The sequence below is a fragment of the Neodiprion pinetum genome, chromosome 3, assembly GCF_021155775.2.
Source record: "Neodiprion pinetum isolate iyNeoPine1 chromosome 3, iyNeoPine1.2, whole genome shotgun sequence".
Classification (NCBI taxonomy): domain Eukaryota; kingdom Metazoa; phylum Arthropoda; class Insecta; order Hymenoptera; family Diprionidae; genus Neodiprion; species Neodiprion pinetum.
The window spans coordinates 13,700,786-13,724,425 of NC_060234.1; the positions used below are offsets into that span (position 1 = coordinate 13,700,786).

The 23,640-nt window shown below is 36.1% G+C and overlaps 1 protein-coding gene across 6 annotated transcripts in view; it reads left to right on the forward strand.

The window, feature by feature from the left end:
• The window catches only part of Nmdar2 (NMDA receptor 2), a 1,937,843-nt gene that overhangs the window by 226,266 nt on the left and 1,687,937 nt on the right, over positions 1-23,640 (forward strand). For 2 of the 6 annotated variants that reach the window (XM_069134407.1, XM_069134410.1), the window contains exon 1: positions 11,915-12,437. The exons of the other annotated variants lie outside the window; for them this stretch is intronic. The gene's annotated coding sequence lies outside the window, so the exon portion shown is untranslated. Of the gene's footprint in view, positions 1-11,914; positions 12,438-23,640 lie in introns of those variants that run through there. 6 annotated transcript variants of the gene reach the window in all.

A 23,640-nucleotide genomic window follows, 5' to 3' on the forward strand; every position in this document is an offset into this window, starting at 1 on the left:
GTCCGACCTGATGGCAAATGCTTCCCAAACCTTTTCGAGTCACTACCACAATTATATAAGATTCTAATCTCTGAAATTCATATCAACTGCATTGCCGCCAGAAACACAGTTTGACAGCTGAAACTCGAGGGTACCAGCCTGCACGAACAACCGATAAAACTCGCGCAAGCGTAGTTGATTTTCAAGTTTCAAGAGATTGTTCCGGTACATATATATATCTCTATATTATAATGATATCTCGCCGCTGCCGCCGTCACCGCGATGTCAAGAATCCAGCTTTTCCATCGACCACCCGCCCATCCCTTCACTATTCCTCTCACCCCGCCTGCCCCTAGGATATCCCGCTGCCGCTGCTGCAGATCTTGACAGATTTAACCTCGAACCCACGTATATGCGCTGAGATCTTGACAGATTCAACCTTGAACCCATTTATATGCTAGTATGCTTTGACAGATGTAACCTCGAACCCACGTATGTACCCTTATACCTTGATAGATTCAACGTCGAACCCACATATATATGCCCTCATATCTTCACAGATTCCTTTAACCCTCCCTCCCTTACCCGCCCCGCCCACCCTCCCCCTATTCGACCCTTCACCCTTCGATCTTCGAGCTTCAATTTTTGACGTTCGACCTTCGACTATCGACCTTCGACTTTCGATTTTCGATCTTTGATTTTCAACTTTTGATCTTCGACCTTCGTTTCGTGGGGCGCGTCCTCTTTAACAAAAAAGAGACCGCGTATTTTTTAATTTGGTCACGATTTCCAACTCTATAAAACAAGGATCTAGGGGGTAGGAATAAGATGAAATAAATACGTATTTTGAGCCATAAGTTCTATGTTTTATTATGGCTCAGAGAGGAAAATCTTTGAGGTATGAACCTCAGAGAAAAAACCGCTCGCAAATGTTGAATTTACAATGTGTATAGGATATTATATATATATATATATATATAACGAAAGTATACAGTCGCTAAGTCTAAATAGGTCGAGCCCCCCTCTACGTCACCTTATTTTCGTGACCGATAATGAGGGATTATCGGAGACGTATCCCGAACGATCAGTCTCGCGTAAACAGACAGGGAAGAGACAACGTAATTTTAATAGAGTGAAATATAACCTTAATTGTCGTTTCTCTATTTGCAGGTGAGGTTATCGTTAATATTATTCCTATGTACATTATGTAACGTCATTATAATTTGTTAACTAATAAATAAGGGAGTTTCTACACTCTATTTGCAGAGAAACACTTTTGGGTTATTCTTTATCAACTCCGAAAGAATCCAGAGGAACCTCCACAGGACCATTATAAAACGACAATTTTGGTCAAAATGGCAAAAAAATTGGGATTCACATTTAAATATGTGGCATCACCCAATGACAAAAAAACAAGCATAATTGTGATAAACTCCATCACAACGCAGAACAAGGAGAAATACGCATTGCCAGATGCTGAAAAGTTTGCGAGTGTCCACGATAAACTAATAAAAACAGAGATTTATAAAAGGGTGAAAAAAAGCCTCAATCAAAGAGGTCTAGAAAGAACGGTGCGGATCACATGCACAGAAGAGATGGAAGAGGCTTACTTCGACGAAGACGATAATATCCTATTCAACGACACATACCTAGAACGGATAGTGGAAACAACAACACTTGAGCCCACACAGAAGAAGGAAGATCGACTGAATCTGAAAAACGTAGCAGAGAGATTTATGGTCGAAAAATTTGTGTGTAAACACACAAATGCGAAACAATGGCTCGAAACGTTCGAAAAGGAGTGTGAGAGATTCGAAATCGACAAGGATAACACAAAAATCGAAATGCTGCGGCTATTTTTGGACAAGCCATGCTTGGATTGGCACTCGGCAACATTAACGACGTTGACGATAGAAGCTGAATGGACTGAATGGAAGGAAAAATTCCTGGAATCATTCGCGGACAAAGGATGGAGCACCGGCGTATACGCCATATCATACAGATATAGAGAAGGCTCACTAATGGAATACGCTATGAAGAAAGAAAAACTGCTACGAGACATGGACAGCGATATGGGCGAGAGGACGCTGGTGATGCTTGTAGCAGCAGGATTGCCCGAATTTATTAGGAATAAGATAGACAGGGAAAACTGCGAGGATGCGACCAAACTACTCCACGAGCTTAGAAAATGCGAGAGCTTGGTGAGTAAGAACAGTTTTTTCAAGAAAAAAGAGGAAAGACAGGACAAAAAAAAAAAATCTTTTGAAGAAAAAAAACCATGCAAGAATTGCGAAAAACTAAACAAGGGTAGTAGATACCATCCCGAGGATTCTTGCTGGTTTAAAAGAAAAAATGGAAATGAAACTAGAACAATCGGAAGCAATTCGGTGATAGAGGTAAATTTGAATGCAGAACAAAAAAACGAATAATCACACCATTGATTAAAGTGAGAATGTTATTTGTAGAAGGGAAGTTCGACGTAAACGGAACATATGACCCAGGTTCTCAAGTCTCTCTGATAAACTCAAAATTAATTAATATAAAAGAAAAAACAGAAGATGCGAATAAAATATTCTTAAAAACAGTCAATGGTGTGACGCAAACAAAAGGTCTAGTAACCATAAAGGTAAAAATTTTCGAAAGAGAAGAATACGTAGACGTATTTATTGTAGAAAGAGACGATTTTGAAGATTTCCTTATTGGTCTTGATATGATAAAGAAATTCGAACTAATTCAAGACGAAAATCTACAAATATCGCGGAAAAAAGAAATAAAGATAGACAAAACAGAGGGAGACCTAAGAGAAGAAACAAACACACTGAACAAAAATAACAAGACAGAAGAAATCAGAGTTAACTTCAACGAACACGTAAATGAAAACGAGTTTAATATCACGCTAAGTCACTTAGAGGGCACACAAAAAATAGAAATCGAAAAACTTATAGACAAACACAACACAGTATTTGCGAGAAATAAATACGACGTAGGCACCGTTATGGACTACGAAGCTCGAATAGACTTACTGGTGGACAAATATTGCAGTAAGAGGCCATATAGATGCACCTTGGAGGACAAAAAAGAAATAGAGGCTCAAGTGGGAAAATTATTGGAAAATAAATTGATTGAAGAATCTTACAGCCCATTTGCGGCACCAGTAACCCTAACATTCAAAAGAGAAGAAAATAAACGATCGAGATTATGTATAGATTTTCGCGAATTGAACAAAATAATCACACCCCAGGCTCATCCGTTCCCTTTGATAGACGATTTAATCATAAAAACAAGAAACTGTATGTTCTACACATCACTAGATATCAATTCGGCCTTTTGGTCAATTCCATTACGCATCGAAGATAGACAAAAAACAGACTTCGTTACACAGGAGGGGCACTTTCAATGGACGTGCCTCCCATTCGGTTTAAAAACAGCACCAGCAATTTTTCAAAGAGTCTTATCGAATATTCTGAGAAAATACAATCTAAAAGACTTTTCAGAGAATTACATAGACGACATTCTAATTTTCTCAAAATCATTTAAAGAACACGTCGAACACATAGAAAAAGTCATAAAGGCAATAGCAAGCGAGGGCTTCAGGCTGAAATTCAAAAAATGCACGTTTGCAACAAACTCGGTAAAGTACCTCGGACACATAATAGAAAACAATACAGTAAGACCAATGAAACACAACCTGATTTCAATACGAAATTTCCCGACCCCGAAAACGCAAAAGAATGTTAGACAGTTTCTCGGGAAAATCAATTTCTACCACGATCACATACTGAAAAGCTCAGTACTGCTAGATCCGTTACATAAACTATTACGGAAAAATGAAAAATTCATATGGTCGGAAAATTGCGAAAAAGCTTTCACGGACATAAAAAAGTTACTATGTTCTCAGCCAGTGTTGGAAATATTTGACAACAATTTACCAATAAGAATCTATACAGATGCATCACTAAACGGCATCGGTGCAATATTTAAACAAATACAAGATAATGGTAAAGAAAAGCCAGTGGCATATTTTTCAAAGAAACTTAACGATTCACAAAAAAGAAAAAAAGCAATTTATTTGGAATGCCTGGCAATAAAAGAAGCCGTAAAATATTGGCAACAGTGGCTGATAGGGAAAAGATTTACAGTATTTTCCGATCACAAACCCTTAGAGAATATGAACCTAAAAGCTAGGACAGATGAGGAACTCGGTGAGATGACGTATTATTTATCACAATACGACTTCGATATTAAATATATTCCAGGAAAAGATAACGTCGAAGCAGACAGTTTAAGTAGAAACCCAGTCATCGAACCAATCGAAAATACAGAAGAAATACTAAAAACAAGAAATCTAATAAAAATAACAGAGATAAAAACAGACCAAAAAGAGAATAAAATATTGCGAAAAACCAAAACAAAATTCACAGAAGTAGACGGACTGGTCTATAAAATCGTCAAAAATAAAAAAAAGATAATTTTGTCTGAAAAGCTAAGCCTAGAGTTAATTAAAGAAATACACTCGGAATGGTGCCATCTAGGAATTAAACAAATGATGAATAGGATATGTCCTCATTACACAGTTAAGAACATGACCGCGAACATAAAGAAAGTATGTAAAAACTGCGAAACAATTGTTAAGAATAAATCTAGAGGGCAAGGAAAGTATGGACTAGATGTCACAATTAGGGCCGGCAACAAAACTATTCGAGATAATGTCAATAGATACCATCGGCGGCTTTGGGGGACAAAGATCAACGAAAAGATACCTTCACCTACTGGTGGACCATTTTACGAGATACGCGTTCATCTCAACATCAAAAAATCAGAACGCGGTAGAATTCATCAAGTTAATAAACACCGTGTTAGAAACAGACAGAATCGGAACAATTCTTGCAGACCAATATCCGGGAATTAACGCGAAAGAATTTAAGGAATTTTTGGTGGAGAACGACGTCAGATTAATTTTTACGGCCGTCAATGCGCCCTTCTCCAATGGTCTGAACGAGAGACTGAACCAAACTCTAGTTAACAAAACGAGATGTAAAATAAACGAGAAGGGAGAAAAGAGAGCCTGGACAACGATTGCCAGAGAATGTGTAAATAAATACAACGAAACAGAACATATGATAACGGGCTTCACACCTAGATATTTACTTGAGGGCACAAATACCAGCATCTTACCTGAAGAAATAAAAAAAGGGAACAACAAAGAAGCTTGGGTAAAGGATAGAGAATTAGCTGTAGAAAGAACAAGAAAATCACACGAATATAACAGAAATATATTCAACAAAAATCGAAAAAATCACGAATTTAACACGGGGGATCTAGTATATATAGAAAATGGCAACAGGATAAATAGAAAAAAATTAGATGAACTGAGAGTTGGACCTTTCCAAATAATAGAAAAGGTGTCCAACTCAGTGTACAAAATAAAAACGGGAAAACGAAACCAAGAAACTGGACTTTTCCATGTAACAAAACTATTACTAATGTTCGAAAACGGTGACAAGGACTGAAAATCTTATGAATTTTCACCCGGGGGAGGGGAGATGTAACGAAAGTATACAGTCGCTAAGTCTACATAGGCCGCGCCCCTCTACGTCACCTTATTTTCGTGACCGATAATGAGGGATTATCGGAGACGTATCCCGAACGATCAGTCTCGCGTAAACAAACAGGGAAGAGACAACGTAATTTTAATAGAGTGAAATATAACCTTTAATTGTCGTTTCTCTATTTGCAGAGAAACACTTTTGGTTATTCTTTATCAACTCCAAAAGATTCAAGAGGAACTTCCATAGGACCATTATATATCTATATATTAACAAAAAGAAACACCATACATGAGTAATATTCTCGCGCGTTCGACCGTGACTGTACCAATTCACAGAAAAAAGAGAACAATAACACGTAAATAAACGTAGAGGTATAGATATATATATCGTTCAAACGTTATCCCGTTGTACGTTCAGTTCATCACAGCACAAAAATGTCAAAATCTTATTTATACGCGGTTTTCTCGTTAGCTCTTTCCTTTCAACTCCAGGGACTCTCGGGTCGGTGAAATTGCGAAGAATTGATTCTCGAAATAATAGACTGGCCAAATCGATCGTGACATCCAACACGGTATACCCGCTACGTTTCCTCACTTCCTTCATTCCGAGTTGTTATGGTTTCCTTCTCGACTGTTCTCCTTGACGTCCCCGGAAAGAAAGAGAGTGAGATTTTGGCGATATCGAAGATCTCGCCACTATTCGTTGGCCGAGCGGTTATACTAACCGTCTCGGTAATTTACGCCTCTGGGCGTAGCGTCCTTTGTTCTCTCTTGCGTTACATCTTCTTGCTTCACAAGGCCGCGAATATTTAAATTTCATTTCTCACCTTACAAGTGACTCTCAGATTCAGACGTGAATCCTAAAATAAGATACGATGCATAGAAGGCAGTATTTCGTGCAAACTATTGTTTGTCGAAATTAATGTACACCACTCACCAATGACAATTATTTAATGCAATAGAATATTATAAAATAGCGTCTACCAAATGTCCATCGAACAGGAATGTAATTTGCGGAGCCTGTTGGTGTGAAATTGGACAAATAAGTTAAGAGCAAAAGTGGGCGAGTATTTCAATAGACTGACGTTAACATCAAGGTATTGTAAATGGCGTATTATATTATACTAAAGATTTCTCGTATCGACCGCAACACATTGCTCGTTTTCAAGGAACTCAGCGCTACACGCTTCAATGTTCGGCGCTTCACGCAGCACATTTCGACAACTTATCCTTAGCGGCCACATGGGGTAACTCATTACCCCACGCTGAAAAACCTAGTTGCACAAGACATATGGGTGTTTTAAGACGTCTAACCGATTGTTTCATGTTTGTTGAAGAGTTCTTGAACATCTCTAATGATTTTTATCACACTTGTCTATTACCGGCAGATGTCGTTACTTGTATCAATTTCAAAGGTTTTAGACCTCTAATTTTACATTTTCTGAGCCTTGGGTAACTAGTTACCCCGTGTGGCCGTTAAAGGCTAATATAACTTTACCAGCATGAATTCCATTTTGACTCATGTAACGCTTATAATCAACAAAAATGGGCTCCACACCCGATGCATTTCATCACCCACAATGTAAGCTCTGTATTCTCACTAATTTCGTATAACGTTCAAAACAATACTTTTGCGTACCTGTGCATGGTTCTATAAGGTACTGGACAAGCAGTAAAATGCTGCCCTGGACAAATAACTACCATCTGAAACTTTTGAATCACTTTCAGTTTAAGACATAAATTTTCCTCTATACTGATAACATGTGGTTGGCATATAAAAATTGTAAAGAAATAACTTCGCATGTCCTGTAATATCGCGGGTCACCTCTTAACGTTTTATAGATATGGAGAGATTATTTTGTAGGAACAAGTGAACGCAAGATAGATGAATCTCAATTTCATCTGCGTTAGCAATCCTTTACCTTCAAAAAAAATAAATATTGTGGTGTAATAAGGAATATTGAATCACAATGGTATTAACAAAAACTTAGTGCAGTCCACATAAATGCTGAATTACATCATTTACTTTCTTAGAACGATAATTACATTACTCGTAATGTTCGTAGCGTTTGCTCCAAATTTATGTTCCACCGGCAACATGATTACAAATCGGTATTCATGAACGTTTCACGAATAATCGAGCGGCACAGCTGTTCACCGTTCCGTTTGATTCATTTACTCGAACGTGTCACGGAACCGAAATCCATCGGTAATATCTCGAATAAATGTTGTTTCAGAAAACATAACATGAAGTTGCATGTACTGCATCTTTTACTTTCAAAGCGCGAATTCCCGAAAAAATACATTATATCAAAGATCTCGCACCGTTGGTCTAAGCTTGTGACATGTATTATCAATTGATAAATTAGTGTTGAAAATTGAAAACTGTATAAAATAGGATTATTCACTGAGAGTATCAAATTTTAGCTATACTTGTTGTGCTAGGCGGTTGAATAAAATGTAAAAAAAAAAAGAATTTTGGTTCATAGTTTTCGCCTCGCAATGTATTCATTACTTGTTCGAAAATTGAGATAGACGTTTGTGGTTACGGATTATGTCGTTCCGGCACTTGATCAGTGAATGAAGGCTTAGACTCAGTCTGACTACATCTAGGTAAGGTTGCCTGCAATTTTCCTAATCCTTCATGCGAATACGGGTGTTTCTATTGAACATCTTGACATGGTCCACAGACGCGTAATATGATCCGGTGCACCACACAAGTCTTCGAAAGTCTACTGCTATATTATTATTTATGTAAACGTGCGCAAATTGGAGTAGACGTATTACTATTTTGCTTTCTCATGATGGTCATAAGTCAGAACGTTCTCAATTATTAATGGTACGTATCTGAACAGGTATAAGAGTGTGGTTCCCTTACAATTACTTCATTGTTTACTACGGTACAGCAGTATCATTCCCGCATACTTACAAAAAGTAATGAAATCGAGGCAAAAACATCTGAAATCTAAAAAAATCTGCGAAGTTATCGGAACCAAATCACAAACGCCGTGAAGTCGGACCTCGCTGTTTCGTGGAGTGACATCGAAACATCATTCCAAGCCCTACGTACTTGGCGGGCACATTTTTGATGAAAATCAATTACAAATGCCAAAACGACAGAGTAATCATGGAGTATAATCCATCGCATCAATTCGCGGAATAATGACATGAGAATATAAACTGTACATAGTTTTACGGCGCGGGATAATATTTATTTAATCACGCAGAATAAAAACTCGATGCTTTATGGAAACAGTATACTCGATTGAATATTTTACGTGGCACAAGCAGCCAAAGCTTCAATATGTCCAATTTACCTGCCGATATCTTGTCCTTGCTAGCTAGCCAAAAAATATTTAAATTTTTACTAACCATGTTCGAAGATGCTTATAATAACGTAATAAAGGACAATCTAAGAATTGCATCCAGAGGAATTAATGGGCTCGCCGTGCGTAATGAGCACACACCGTGTCGAAGAAATCTTATAGCAAAGAATATGTGTCCAAAAAGTGAATATATTTGGAATCGAAGAGCTTCTCTCAGAGTCTGGAGCTTGACTATTATGACAGTAATATTCGCTGACGCCACGACGCAGCAACCTTCTTCAGTTGTAGACAAATGATTAAACATTTGATGACTCATATGACTGAATATTATATCGGCATCAGCCGTGCCAGGGTGTATAAGGAGTGTGATCATCACTTTGTTACAAGAAAAATACATTTTCTGAAAATCGTTGTCGAAGGCGCCTGCACCCCATCACTCCCGCACACTCGCACGCAGCGGTTTTCGGACTGCAATCAACAACAAATGATTTCGAATAAATGATTGAAGTGCACATATGCATTCCAAAATTGAAATTATACGATAATATTACTTTTCAAAGCTAACTGATCAATAGACTGAATCTCATGAAGCCCTCAATTCTATAAAATATGCAATTAAACTACAAGTGATAAAGAAAGGTAACAAATCTGATACGTTAGTAAAATTAAAGAATCTGTCATCAATTAATCATCCTGATGCACAATTCATTTTGCTAAAAAAAATTCAGTCCATTGATAGATGGTAACAGATAGTCTTGGAGACGGAATTATTACACGGGATCACGCACGTCACGAACAAGTATGACCGTTTCGATAAAAAATATGAAGTGAATGTGCCCACAAAGTACGTAGCGCTTGGAATAATGTTTCGACATCACTATACGAAACTGCGAGGTCCGGCTTCACGACGTATACCTACTTGCTGAGAGATTACTTTACGACAGAGACTGGCAATATCTAAGTTGTTATTGAATTTTTATTGTGAATTGGTTTCGATAACTTGGCGAATTTCTTTACATTTCAGATATTTTTGCCTAGATTAATAATACTCCGAGTTACTGATATGCATGGAATACCCATTCATACCTGAAGTATGATTGTAATTACTTGGAAAAATGATATCGATTGCATTTGGAAAATGTCATTACATAGAAATTTGATCCTTATTCCCTATTTTTGCGTTGTAATTGAAAAAAAAGACTCTAAGTATATTCGTAGTTTGCAATTGGAAGAAAAACCGAATCTTCTTACTTTTTTAATTTGTACTTATTGTTAGAACAAAGACCAACTCTCATTACATTTGTAATTAGAAGAAAAAGCAATACTAATTACATTTGTAATCTACAATTAGAAGCAAACTCGATACTCATTACAATCGTTACTTGTTATTGAAATTTTTTTTTGCTATAAATTGCAATTGTAACTAGTAAGTTTTTTTTTTCCTAATTACAAATTGAAAATGCAATCAGTATTTTATTTTCTCATAGTTACTTACTGATGTAATTGGTAATTTAGATGTAATTAATTGCACATAATAATTAATAGTGCCCAACACTGTTCGTATCATTTCTAATCACAACAAATTAATTGATAATTCTCTTAGTTTTTCAGTCATTATATCGAAAGTAAACATTCATTCTGTTGTCATCAGTTTTAACGTTCGAGCAAACTGATACGAATACTAAGCAGTTCTGCATGCAAATTTGCGTGCTAAAAGTAATTACAACAAACTACATCTGTACTTTCGTTACAATGAGTAAAAAACTGTAAGAAGTAAATTCACGTGCAGTACTGCTTAAAATTTGTGTCAGTTTGCGCAAATGCTTAAAGTAATCACAATAAACTTAGTGTTTACTTTCGACACGATGAGTGAAAAACTATGAGAATTATGAATTAATTTGTTGTAATTAGTAATGACACAAATCAAGTTTTTCCAAATCAATCTCACGATGAATACAAATTTCACACAAATTGAGCTCAGTCCGATTCCATAGTCATCCCACTATCAAAACTAACTATCAAAGTTTTGTTTTATTTCCGAATTCTTGAAAAAAAACTTCAAAAAAGACTTTTTCACTGTTACTGACGATCTATGCGAAAACGGATTCAAAATTTTGAAAAATCAAATCCTTTGACACAAAACCATAGTGGTCCATACTTTTTGTCCTGTGACAAGAGGTGCTGAAAATTCGATGTAAGCCGTGTGATCGAAGAAAAGTGAAAAACTTGTTATTATATTTCTCGTAAACGGTAGGACCTCGAGGTCTAACTTTTAGTGGATTTTCATATTTCAGTATACACGATGACTTACCGAAATTGGAGCCAAATAGAATTTTTTAGACCTGGTGACTTACTCGTAATTGGCGGAATCAGTCATATAATATATAGTTTATGTTTAATATGTCTCTTATGTTTCCAATAACGAGCCTAAAATCCACACAATATATGTGTTGTAAAACTGCAATCACATATTTCAGAAATAGTGTTACAAGTCAAATGATATTTTCGAAATATTCCGCTCTGTATGTAATAAGTTCACCCACTCAAAAATCAACAAAATTGTATATCCATGATTCAGCACATTTTCGTAGAGTGGATCAATAACAGAGCGTTGTATTTTTCATGTAACGTACATTCGCCATTTAAATTTTTCCCAGAGTTAGATTTGTCAATTATTATTCTTTATTAGTCCCGAATCACCTCGAACAACGCTTGAGCTGAGTGGTAATCAAGTTGTCATATTCCCCCCTACTACTCACTAAAAATATGTTAAACATGTAAATATGTTTAATCGCACTGGTTTGACAAGATGGCGTTGTAAGTATTAAACCATTCTAATTATAACGGCTATTGTGTCAATTGATGGAATTCTGTCTCACGGAGAAATGAAGATTTATAGTATAGCCGTACGCTGCAGATAGTGTTGTGAGGTTCGGATACGAGCTTTCAGTTGCATAGCTCAGTGATCGTCATGGAAACGACGTCGGCGCACTGAATAGGGTTGGCGAAATCTCTTAGGGGTGGTTTCGCGTGTTGGCACACCCGGGATTCACTAGATTGGGCGGTGTCTTCTGTCTTTCATCCGTCTATCCTGTATTTACACTGTAAAAATTGCGAATTTTTTCTACAAAGAAAAAACACATAAAAGTAGCTTGATAATTTATTCGTTTCAATATTTCATGTACGCTTGTATTTGCTGAGGTGCTTTTGAATGTAATAGAATCGCGTGTGCTCGGTTGTGGATAGTGAAAGTGTCGTGAGGTGCAGTGTGTTCTAAATATAGTGTTAGCGGAAATGAATGAAACGTAAATGTGAAATGTCTTGTTATCAACGCTTTATTAACAACATCGTTGATGTCGTTTAATGAGTGTCGTTATGAATTGCAAATCGATAACATGAACGAATCGTCGATCGAATTTCCAAATTACAAGTAAAATTTGACATTAAAAAATTGAATACAGCGTATTAGAGTTTAACTCGGCGTAGAAGCGAGCGGTCGAGATTACGTGTCTGATAGTTGATGGGTCACAAGCCGAATAAATACTTAGTGATGGAATAATTAATTTCAAAGCATACAGATTCAAGCAAGTACCTGTATTTCTTCAAATCACTAGTCTTTGCTATCGTAATCACCATAACTAATTACTGTCATAGTAAAACCATTCGCATCAATCATCTATTTATTATTAATGATGTGTGGGTTGACAACTGTTCGAGTTCAAACCGATGATATGAAACACCGTAGTAAACGTAAATTATACGGGATAGTTAGTAGATCTTGAGACTTCAGTAATATTTTTAAACAGAAATAAACGACAGAACCGTTGGTGATATTCGTCACTTTATCACTATACCAGAATTTTTGGTTTGAGTATTGCCTATACAGTGTATACTGTATATTTGTTAGTCAAATTAGTAAATTTACCAATACCAGTGATATTTCTAGTTTTTTGATATCGATCGCGCTCAGTAAGGTTGTTAGCTATAGATTTTCAGGATTTATCAGTGTAATTATTCGAATACTATAGATATATATTGTTGAACTCCGTAGAGTTAAAAATAATATTGTAAGAAATTTTCAGTAGCAGGTAGAACGATATTTTCAATAGTCTAAATTAGCGTACGTGATTTTATCTTAAATTTTGTATCACCCGCATAAGTCATACATACTTAGTAAATAAGACTACTATTTTCGGCATTTGAAGTTCTATTTCCGAAAATATAGCGTTTTTGACAACTTTTCAATACAAAATATGAAATTGCCGAATTAACTGATTTTTTGGCATAATAATGTTTACTGGGTCACTATCTCCATCTCACGAAAATAGGATCAATTGACTTGAACGATATTCGATAGTGTGAAAGATAGAGTTTCAGGACTGACAATTATAAGAGAATGACCTTAATTAGAGAGAATTTGTCTACCAATGGCACACTTACCGATAGATTATAGTACATCGATATTGTATCTCTAGCAGTGTGTGTTTGGCGAAGCTCAAAGAATGCGATTTCTCTGGACAGCTTATTTTATCCGTTTATCATTCGCTGGGATGCAATAGTTTAACAGACTTCACAAAATCTTTACTTATTTAAGTAGAAAGTGATGAGTTTTTAAAATTGTCACGCATACTATAGGTTTTAGTTCATTAATTAAATGAATTCTCCTTCATTTATACTGAAAATGAATTTACTAGTATATGAAACTCGTACAGCTCACATTCTATGTCCAGGACCGGAGTTATAATTTTGGCGGCCCTAGACTTTAAAAAAATTTCCGCGTTACGGGGAAAACAGGGGGGGGGGGGGTGTTGCGTACGTGATAAAGAATCTCGATCACCTTATGATAATACGTATCACAATTCTGCTGACGAATGTGTGAACAGACTTTTCTTCGAAATTTCTATTCTGGTTATAATATCGGCAAATGAAGAAACTCAGCGTGTAACTATGCTTTCAAATTTTATATTATTTTTGTATTTTTTATGGACTCAGAGTATACATTATTTAGATAATTCTTATCCCATAAAAATCTAAAAATGTACTGCACTCATCTTAATCACAAATTGAGAAGAAGCATCGCCATTTATGACAGGTTATGTACTAGTAGGCGATCGAGGAAGTGGATGAATTTCCAAAATTCCCATTTTGACAGATGATGTTTCAATTTGAATCGGGTTTGTTTTATTCAAGAATATGCAGAAGAGGCTTTATGAAATATTTTTTGCCATCAATGGAAAGCATCGCTTTAATGACGATAACGCCTACCATTTCGCTCGGTGACAGTGTCTTGTTGCGTTCACGATATTCCAGAAACGGCTGATTATAAGTATCGATTCATTGAAAGCTTGGAGATAGTATTCTTAAACAATTGATCCTTTTTTCAACGGCGCTATTTTTGTTTCCTCAAAATTGTAACCGCTTACAATTGAAATTCTATTTTTTGTTGAAAACCTGCGAATTATTGACATAGTTAACGAGAAAGATGATAATTAAAAAAAGAGAGACTATGCTAAAGAAGATAAACTATTCAAGAATACTATCTCCACATTTAAACTGAATCGGTTAAGCCATTTTTGAGATATCATATATGCGCGTCACCAAAGTCCTCTTTGGATATAGCAAGACATGCCAGCGACCGAAATGGTTGACGTTGTTGTCGATACCGATGGTACCTACTTACTGATTCTAATTGGGGAAAAAAAATCAAAAAAAAAAAAATTCAAAGTGAAAAAAATTCTTGAATCACATACTTATGAAAAACAAACCCAAAATGAATGGAATGATTGGTTGTGGAAGCGTGAATTCCTCAAGCTTACTCACTTTTTCAGCCGTCTATTCGTACATTATACATCCATAAAATAATTTGAAACTAATTTTCATTTCAAGGTTTCCTCATTGATTCGCAAATATGTAATAATGTCTGCATTTACTTCACAGTCATACAATTGAAAATCAAATTAGTTGTGATTTTACTAATTTCAGCTTAAATCTTTATTTTTCTTCGACTTTTCAGTCAATCCCGTTATTTTCATAACCAATTATGAATAAGCAATTCCCAAAAGAATAATGTATTCCAAACTCGAAGTTAAAATAGTATATTGTGCAACTAGTGAGCAAAAGACACGATTCTGAGTGAGTGTATAGCTAGCTGCACGTGCCGAATGGGCCAGTCAAATTAGACCGAAAAGTAGCTAATATCTACAAAACGGATTGAAAAGCCAAATTTGTTAGGGCAAGTAGAGGGTCATCTGAGATGCCCAAAAACACCAAAATCCAACAAAATTTCCGTGTACATCGGCCGCCATTTTGAAAAACAGGTAATCCTCAGTATCTCGGCTCCCATTGGTCGTATTTTCGATTTTTTTTAAAGTTTTCTAGAGAAAAATATTGTCTAAAACCTTTATTCGAAGTATTTTTTGATAGCTGTGGATGAAAACGTTTTACGATAAAAAAAGTGCCATAAATTGATGTCTAATAATGTTTATTGTCAATTATATTGCCCCCTTTCGATGTTATCAATAAATTTTTCATATAAAAGTTGTAGAGGACTAAATTCTGAATAATTTTTGTGTACGATTTTGCGATTACTCGAATATTACCTGAGATAGAGAGCGTCAAAGTTGTCTCTGTCCGCATTCTACCTGTAAAGCTTACGGACACAATAGGCGCCGGAATAGCTGCATATAATCGTCGATATCTTGGCATCTACTGTTTCAATTTTATTCTTTATTTTTCAGTTTTTCAGAGAAAAATATTTTCTACATCTTTTACTGAAATGATTTTTTGATAATTGGGAAGGAAAAAAGGTTATGAATAAAATAGTGCCATGAATTTATGTTAAAAAATATTTATTGAATGAAATTTGATCGCATAATCATGCGTATTTGGTCTTTTTTGTCGACGGGCCAGGCATATTGACGTCGTCTACGTCATCGTCATCATCCTCTCGACTTTCTCGGATTTCGTCTTCTTCGGTTTGTGAATCGTAGCTGAAACCTTGGTTGCATTCCATTGCAAGTGAATCCAAATTATTGCAATCGTCTTCGTCTGCAATAATTTGTTTTAGACATCAATTTATGGCACTTTTTTTTATCGTAAAACGGTTTCATTCACAGCTATCAAAAAATACTTTCAATAAAAGTTGTAGACAATATTTTTCTCTAAAAAACTTTTCTAAAAAATCGAAAATCCGATCAATGGGAGCCGAGATAGCGAGGATTACCTGTTTTTCAAGATGGCGGCCGATGCACAAGGAAATTTTGTTGGATTTTGGTGTTTTTGGGCATCTCAGATGACCCTCTACTTGTCCTAAAAAATTTGGCTTTTTAATCCGTGTTGCCATTTTCAAGTTCTATTTGACTGGCCTAGAAAGCAAGTGCGGATATCACATGAACTCAGAATCGTCTTCCCCACTAGTTCCACGCAATATTTTCTCAAATAAAATATAAAATTAGGCGATTGGCACCAACAGAACTGTATAATTAGGCAATTGGTTGCGTGCTGCAAATGAGCAAAGGACGTGATTTCTTGATTAGTTGATGGTTATGCTGAAGAATTACAGGAAGATAAAGGTACACGACGATTCCATGACCGAGCCGCGAAGGAGGGAATGAGTGGGAACGGGTGGGGGGGTCAACGTGAAGTCTTGGTAGGGGTGTACCGCTCGCCCCCGTCGGGGGATTCCGCGCTGCGATTAAGAAAAAAATGTGGACTCAAAAAAGAAAAAAGAATCTTTTAAAAATTGTACGTTTAAAGCAAACTGAAATTGAATCAAACTAACTGCACGATCAAAAATTCAGGTTACAAGGACTCGAAAACCTAACCTAAACTGAGGGAACTGACAGCGTGAACGCAATGAACTTGCCGCGATTCACAAGACACATTTACGAGACGGGTGGTAAGGCACGCAATTGTACGAAGGCTGTTTGCTCAATGGACAAAAAGAGTTTTTGTTCTTTAGTGGAAATATGGTTCGTCAATTCCCAACGCCACGTCATTCGTTGAGAAATAGCGTGTTTTACATTTGAGTTGCAAAAATATATTTTCGGGTAATAAATGGAAGTCGAATTTTTCTGGTTGAAATCATATATCATTAAATTTGAAGAAATGTGTGAAATTGAAGAAAAATTGTCAATATTTTAAAAAATGACTTAGTCGATATAATTTGACTTTTCCTCATTCAAATCAATTTTCGGTATTACTTTTTCTGCTAAGTTCGATTCACGACGAACTCATTGGCTACCTTGATTTTATTGAAAGGAATTTTCAGTTGCAATGCAACATTGATCGAAAATTCGTCAATTTCGTAAATATCCAAATTCCTACTGATCAGAACTCAGGAACGGAGTGACAGAAAATTTTGAAAAAATCGAAATAGGTACTTGCTTTTATAATTCAAGAAAAACTTACGGAAGAAATAATAAAAACGAGGAATCACTATGTTACTAAAAATACGAAAATAATTAAGGGGGAAAAACATGTGTCCGACGCCACGCCGTCTTTAAGGGGGGGATTTCTTTTTTTCGCTAAAAATACCGCTTTTTTGAAAAGTTTCTGCTGAAAAAACTATACAATGGATCAATGCGAAATTTGGCATGTGGATTCACTTATCTCTTATCTATTCACAAACAAATTCAAAATCATTTCCTCAAAAAATATCTTCCACCATCCCTGCCGCGAGATGATCCCCAGTGGAGGCTAAGCACAATTTGAGTCTCCCCACTAATCTCGCAACAAAATCCAAAGAAAATTTCACTTCACACACACGTAGTTAGGGGCCATCCATAAATTACGTCACACGTCGATGGGGGGGAGGGTATCACCGTAATGTGACATAGTGTGACAAAGGCCAGGGGGGGTCAAAAGCTTTGTGACGTCACATGTTAAAATTTAAAATACTAAAACACGAAATTTATATGTGAATAAAAAATTTTTAAAACTTTCGCACTTGATCGAGATTTTTATTAATAATTTAGCACTCTCGCTATGAGATTTAATCTCACGCAACAACATTCAACTTCTAAGGCGGCGTTGTAATGCAAGTGAGAGACTCAAATTCACAAGAGATATTACCTGTCGCAAAAATTCGTCCTCAAAGAATTGCGGCTAGACGTGGCCGAGAAATTCTTTGTTCAATGAATGATGATGATGCTTTATGGATGGAAGAAAACGATGTCGACACTCAGGATGTTCCTGACGTTCAAATTCAGAACGAAAATGAAGTGCCTGATTTACCAGTAATAGCTAATACACTTCTCGCAAAAATTAAGGGAACAACAAAATTTTCGACATTTTTTGGTGATTTTCAACAGGCTGTATTTCAGTGAAAAATGGTCGTACAAGAAATAAAAAAACCAAGCTTTTGAAGCTTGAAGACTCTAGTTTTTGAATTTATTGGTTAAAAATTTTTCAAAGCACTATTAGCCATGCAATCCTTGGATAAAGCACGAAGAAAAAATTTTCAAAATTTTTGACATTTTTCTTTTCGCTCTACGGGCATGGAAAAATTTTTCCGAGCTAAACTAATGCATAGATCGCATAGCCTGTTTATTCAGCTTCAAGATGCTTTTTTTTAAATCTCGATACGACCATTTGTCTTCGAGATATAGAATTTTGAATGCCAAAGGATCCTTTTTCACTCAACTGCCGATATCTCTGGAACTACTGGTCGCACAGCGAGCCGAAGGGCAGTTTCTTTTTCTGCAGAAAATTTCATACAAAAATCTGTCAAGGTTGATGTCAAAAAAATTTTTTTTCCACTGGTAGCGTTAACGTGAAAAAACAGCAAAAAAATGCCATTTTGCCTTTTTTTGGATAATCGACTGTATCTTCGTCAATATTGGGGGGAAAGCTTAGGTTAGAAGAAAATTTTATAGCCTAATGTACCCCAAAGGTCCCCCTTAATCGGTAGATCGATCGGTTCAGCGGTCTTCCTGGACCGATTGATTGAAATTTTGAAAAAATTAAGGGAACAAGGTTTTTGTTTCTTAAGGAATTTTTGGATAATCGACTGTATCTTCGTCAATATTGGGGGGAAAGCTTAGGTTAGAAGAAAATTTTACAGCCTAATGTACCCCAAAGGTCCCCCTTAATCGGTAGATCGATCGGTTCAGCGGTTTTCCTGGACCGATTGATTGAAATTTTGAAAAAATCAAGGGAACAAGGTTTTTGTTTCTTAAGGGACCTTGTTCTCTTAATTTTTTCAAAATTTCAATCAATCGGTCCAGGAAAACCGCTGAACCGATCGATCTACCGATTTAGAGGGACCTTTGGGGTACATTAGGCTGTAAAATTTTCTTCTAACCTATGCTTTCCCCCCAATATTGACGAAGATACAGTCGATTATCCAAAAAAAGGCAAAATGGCATTTTTTTGCTCTTTTTTCACGTTAACGCTACAGGTGGAAAAAAATTTTTTTTGACATCAACCTTGACAGATTTTTGTAGGAAATTTTCTGCAGAAAAAGAAACTGCCCTTCGGCTCGCTGTGCGACCGGTAGTTCCAGAGATATCGGCAGTTGAGTGAAAAAGGATCCTTTGGCATTCAAAATTCGATATCTCGAAGACAAATGGTCGTATCGAGGTTTAAAAAAAAGCATCTTGAAGCTGAATAAACAGGCTATGCGACCTATGCATTAGTTTAGCTCGGAAAAATTTTTCCATGCCCGTAGAGCGAAAAAAAAAATGTAAAAAATTTTGAAAATTTTTTCTTCGCGCTTTATCCAAGGATTGCATGGCTAATAGTGCTTTGAAAAATTTTTAATCAAAAAATTCAAAAACTAGAGTCTTCAAGCTTCAAAAGCTTGGTTATTTTATTTCTTGTACGACCATTTTTCACTGAAATACAGCCTGTTGAAAATCACCTAAAAATTTCGAAAATTTTGTTGTTCCCTTAATTTTTGCGAGAAGTATATAAAGGAGTGGGTCCAAAGTCCATGGACACAAGATGATTTAAGTTTTTTTATCTTTAATCAACATAATTAGTCGCTTTTTCTTCCTAACTAGTCGTTTTTTTTTCTGTTATCATAAATATTTGACTCTATGTTGATTTTATTAAAGATTATTTAATAAAAATAAGAAAAAAATTAAAATAACTGTTTTCTTTCATTATTTTTAAATACATGCATAAGTTTGGAAAAATTTGTGACGTCACATCAGGGGGGAGGGGGTTCTAAAAATGTGACAACCTGTGACAAGGACAGGAAGCGGTTTAAAAGTTCTAAAATTCGTCTGACGTAATTTATGGATGGCCCCTTATCGTTTGATGAAAAAAAGTAACATGTCGAACATATTTTGTTTATAACAAAAATATTGATCTATTTTTTTGGATTAATTGATAATTTGAGTTCAAAACATCACGGATCCTCAACTTATTTTTTTTTTTTTTTTTGGTCGGTCAAACGATAGCTTTATGTGTGTAAAGGTTAATGTTCTTAGATTTTTCATGCCGGATTAATGGGAGGACTTAATTGTGCACAGCATCAACTGGGGATCATCGCGCGTCAAGGGGGGTGGGAGCTATATTTTTAAGAGTAAATGATTTTTAATTTCGTGAGAATAGATAAGAGAAAAGTAAATCCAAATGCCGAATTTCGCATTGATTCGTTACATAGTTTCTGCACCAGAAAATGAGAAAAAAGTGATAAATGTAACGAAAAAAAGGAAATCTCCCTGAAGTATGTGCTGCTCTCGGCTAGAGTCCTGTTAGGCTAGACATAAATACCGGTTTGTATACGTCACTGTAGAATACGTCTCGGAATAAGTAACATAAATTTCCTGGTGTGTCTCCATTGATACTACTAAAAAATGTTATATTTGTTTACCCCGCTGTTACTAATTCAGTGTATTATTTGGTTGAGTTTCATCAGATTGCCTAAAAGTGAATATTTGATGAAGGAGTTATGTTACATCCCATTGGTTTTTTCTAACAATTTTCTATGTCGCAGACTTTTGCACTTGTGAAGTTGAAAAGAAGTAGATCATACGAAAAATGTAGATGTTAATCGTAGAATTGCTTTTTCCACTAGTAAAGGAATTTTAGTGTCCAAGGTGTGATTTCCTTACTGAATCTTCTCCAAAGTTAAACATTATAACATGAAGATTTCGCAGTACAATGCTGATCTACGTCAAACGATATGTAAAAAAATTTAAGTTAGTACGTAACCGCAACGTAATCTCAAATACTTGTGGCATGGAACGGTATATTTGAAAATCAAAAGAGTATAAAATTACATTCTGAATAATCATGATTTTTGAACGTTTCTCCGTTTTGAAAAGTACTTCCCATGTCAATATTGATTTCCCAATTATTGCATAAAAATAAAAAGAGAATGTAGTTGTTTAGTTACTATATGTATATGGTTTGTAGCAAAATGCTGTAGATTTCACGGCAATCAGACAAATATGCCATTTTTCTCTATGTGCCAGTTGGGATATAGTCCTGGAGTAACAAAAAACAACGTATGCCACCGATTTTTGTCACCTCCCTGCCGCATATTTTATTTTCACCGCTCTTTATCCCAATATTTTTCATACTATTATATGTTGCGCACAATATAGAAAGACCTGCGAGATCAAGAAACCTGCTACTGAACTTTTCAAGTAGATTTGATTGGTCAGTAGTAAAACTGCAATTCGCTGATATAATTTCCCTTGACAATCAGATGCATTCTCGACGATAATTGTGATCATTCCAAACGCGATGAACTTAACTTTTCAAAAATCACATTTAATAAATTAGTAGGTAATATCTATTCTGATTCCGATTAGAAAGAATAAATAAACCTATTAATGGATGTCTTGCACTAGTTACTGGCGAAAAGTTGTATAGTGTATCATATCTTTAAAACAAGGAGTAATATATTTAAGTAAATATGATTCACCTTTCTTTAGATCAAATTGATACTTTTAATGATGTAAACTCTTTTCTGTGAACGTCTTTCCCTTAGACGTGAAATGAACGAATATTCTGTGCTGCCCATTTTACTGAATAACCTACATGAATAATCCCTTCTGAAATGCATGTGAGTTTCGACTGATAGTGAGTATATAATTCACTTTGTAACCATTCCATATTCACACCCAACTCTTTCATCAAATATTCACCTGTCAACAGAATACTTAGAATGCGCTGCAAGATTTAAAAAAAGCTAGGAAAATTTATTTAAGGGGTAACACCATTCTAGGATTTTGGGAAAATTGATATTTTTTTTCCTTAAACAATATTTTAGGGTCATAAAAAAAATGTTTAGTCGATTCTATAGTGCAAAAAAATTTTCAGAAGGTTCAATTCTCGATTTTGCCACAGTGCCTTGGAGCACGCGCTAAGTGTTTGTAGAACTTTAAACGCATTTTTATCGAAACCACTTTTTTCATACTGAAAGATATATTACTTGAACACCGTTGCATAGATCGATTTGTAATTTTGACAGTAGCTTCACAATTACATTGTCTTTGGAAGTGCATTTTCTCTCAATAATAATTTACTGCCTATTTTTTGGCCAAAAACCAACTCATTCTTTCAAAAGTCCGCAATTTCTACATTTGATTGAAGAAAAAAACCCTACCTACTTCAATAGGCAAAAGTATATAGATTATACAATTTTTTGATCTTTTGTGTCAGGTCTTATACTTTACGAGAAATCCACTCTCCTGTGAAGGAGTTTTAAAAAAAAAAGACGATTTTAAAGATTGGCTGTAACGTCGCCATTTGGGATAAAAATGACGAATTATTTTCTTCATACTTCAATACGTGTTAAATATACTCATCGAAAAGAAATCTTATTCCTTTTTTCGTATTCCCAAAATAAATCGTCAGAGTTGAGCCGTTTTTTTGGCCGTTAGAGTGGTGTTATCCCTCAATAATCATATAAAGATCTTCTTACTCGGTGTTGTAAACCGGAAAAATAAAAGAAAAAAATATATATATAATAATAGAGAAAAAAATATTCGCAAAAAAGAAATAAATAAATAAAAAGAAACAACGTCCGCCATTGTGCGAATATGGTATTTTTCGTTTCTAGCATTTTTGATTTACATTTCACGCCACGGTTAATTCTTCCCGGGAAAGTATTTCAGTTTAGTTATGTGAACAACGCGTAAAGAGAATGCGCGAAGAGGGAGTCTCCCGGGATCCGCCGCAATCACGGAGGCTTTGTCTACAGGAAAATTCGAATACTTATAAGTTGACAGTTTTGCCGCCTTCATCGTGGTCATATGAACTCGACGTGCACGGGCACCGCAAGGTGGATCCGTCGCCGTGTTAGCCGACGATCAGAGAGACTTTCGGGTCACTCTGGGGACGCTAGACCCCTTTGCGGAAGTTACTTCCGAGTTTTGTTGGGTCATCCCTTTCGTGTCCGGGAAGGCATTGTGCCGCCCGAAGCCGAATAGCTAACGAGCGACACGATGAAGGCGGCGATCAAAAGTAAAATTATTTGAAAAACACGACCGACGCCGCGTGTACACAGAGGACGGCGCACGGCGGGAGGTTGTAAGCCACCCCCGCGTACTGGTAAATCAGAACAGCAGCATCCGACTTGCGGCGTACGACGTTATCGGCGGCGCTAGCGCGTGTTGCCGCGGCTCCCCACCCCTCGCGCGCCGCTTATCAGAGTGGGACCTACGACTTACTTAAGTGAGCGTGCGCCAACGGATCGGCAAAGTTGCGACAGCTGTGGAAAAGAAAACATATCATGAGTGACAAATACGCATATTAAATATAATTTGCGCGGTAAAACTTAGGCCTATATTGCTAGCCCAAATTGGCCCAAGTTTTACGGCGCATATG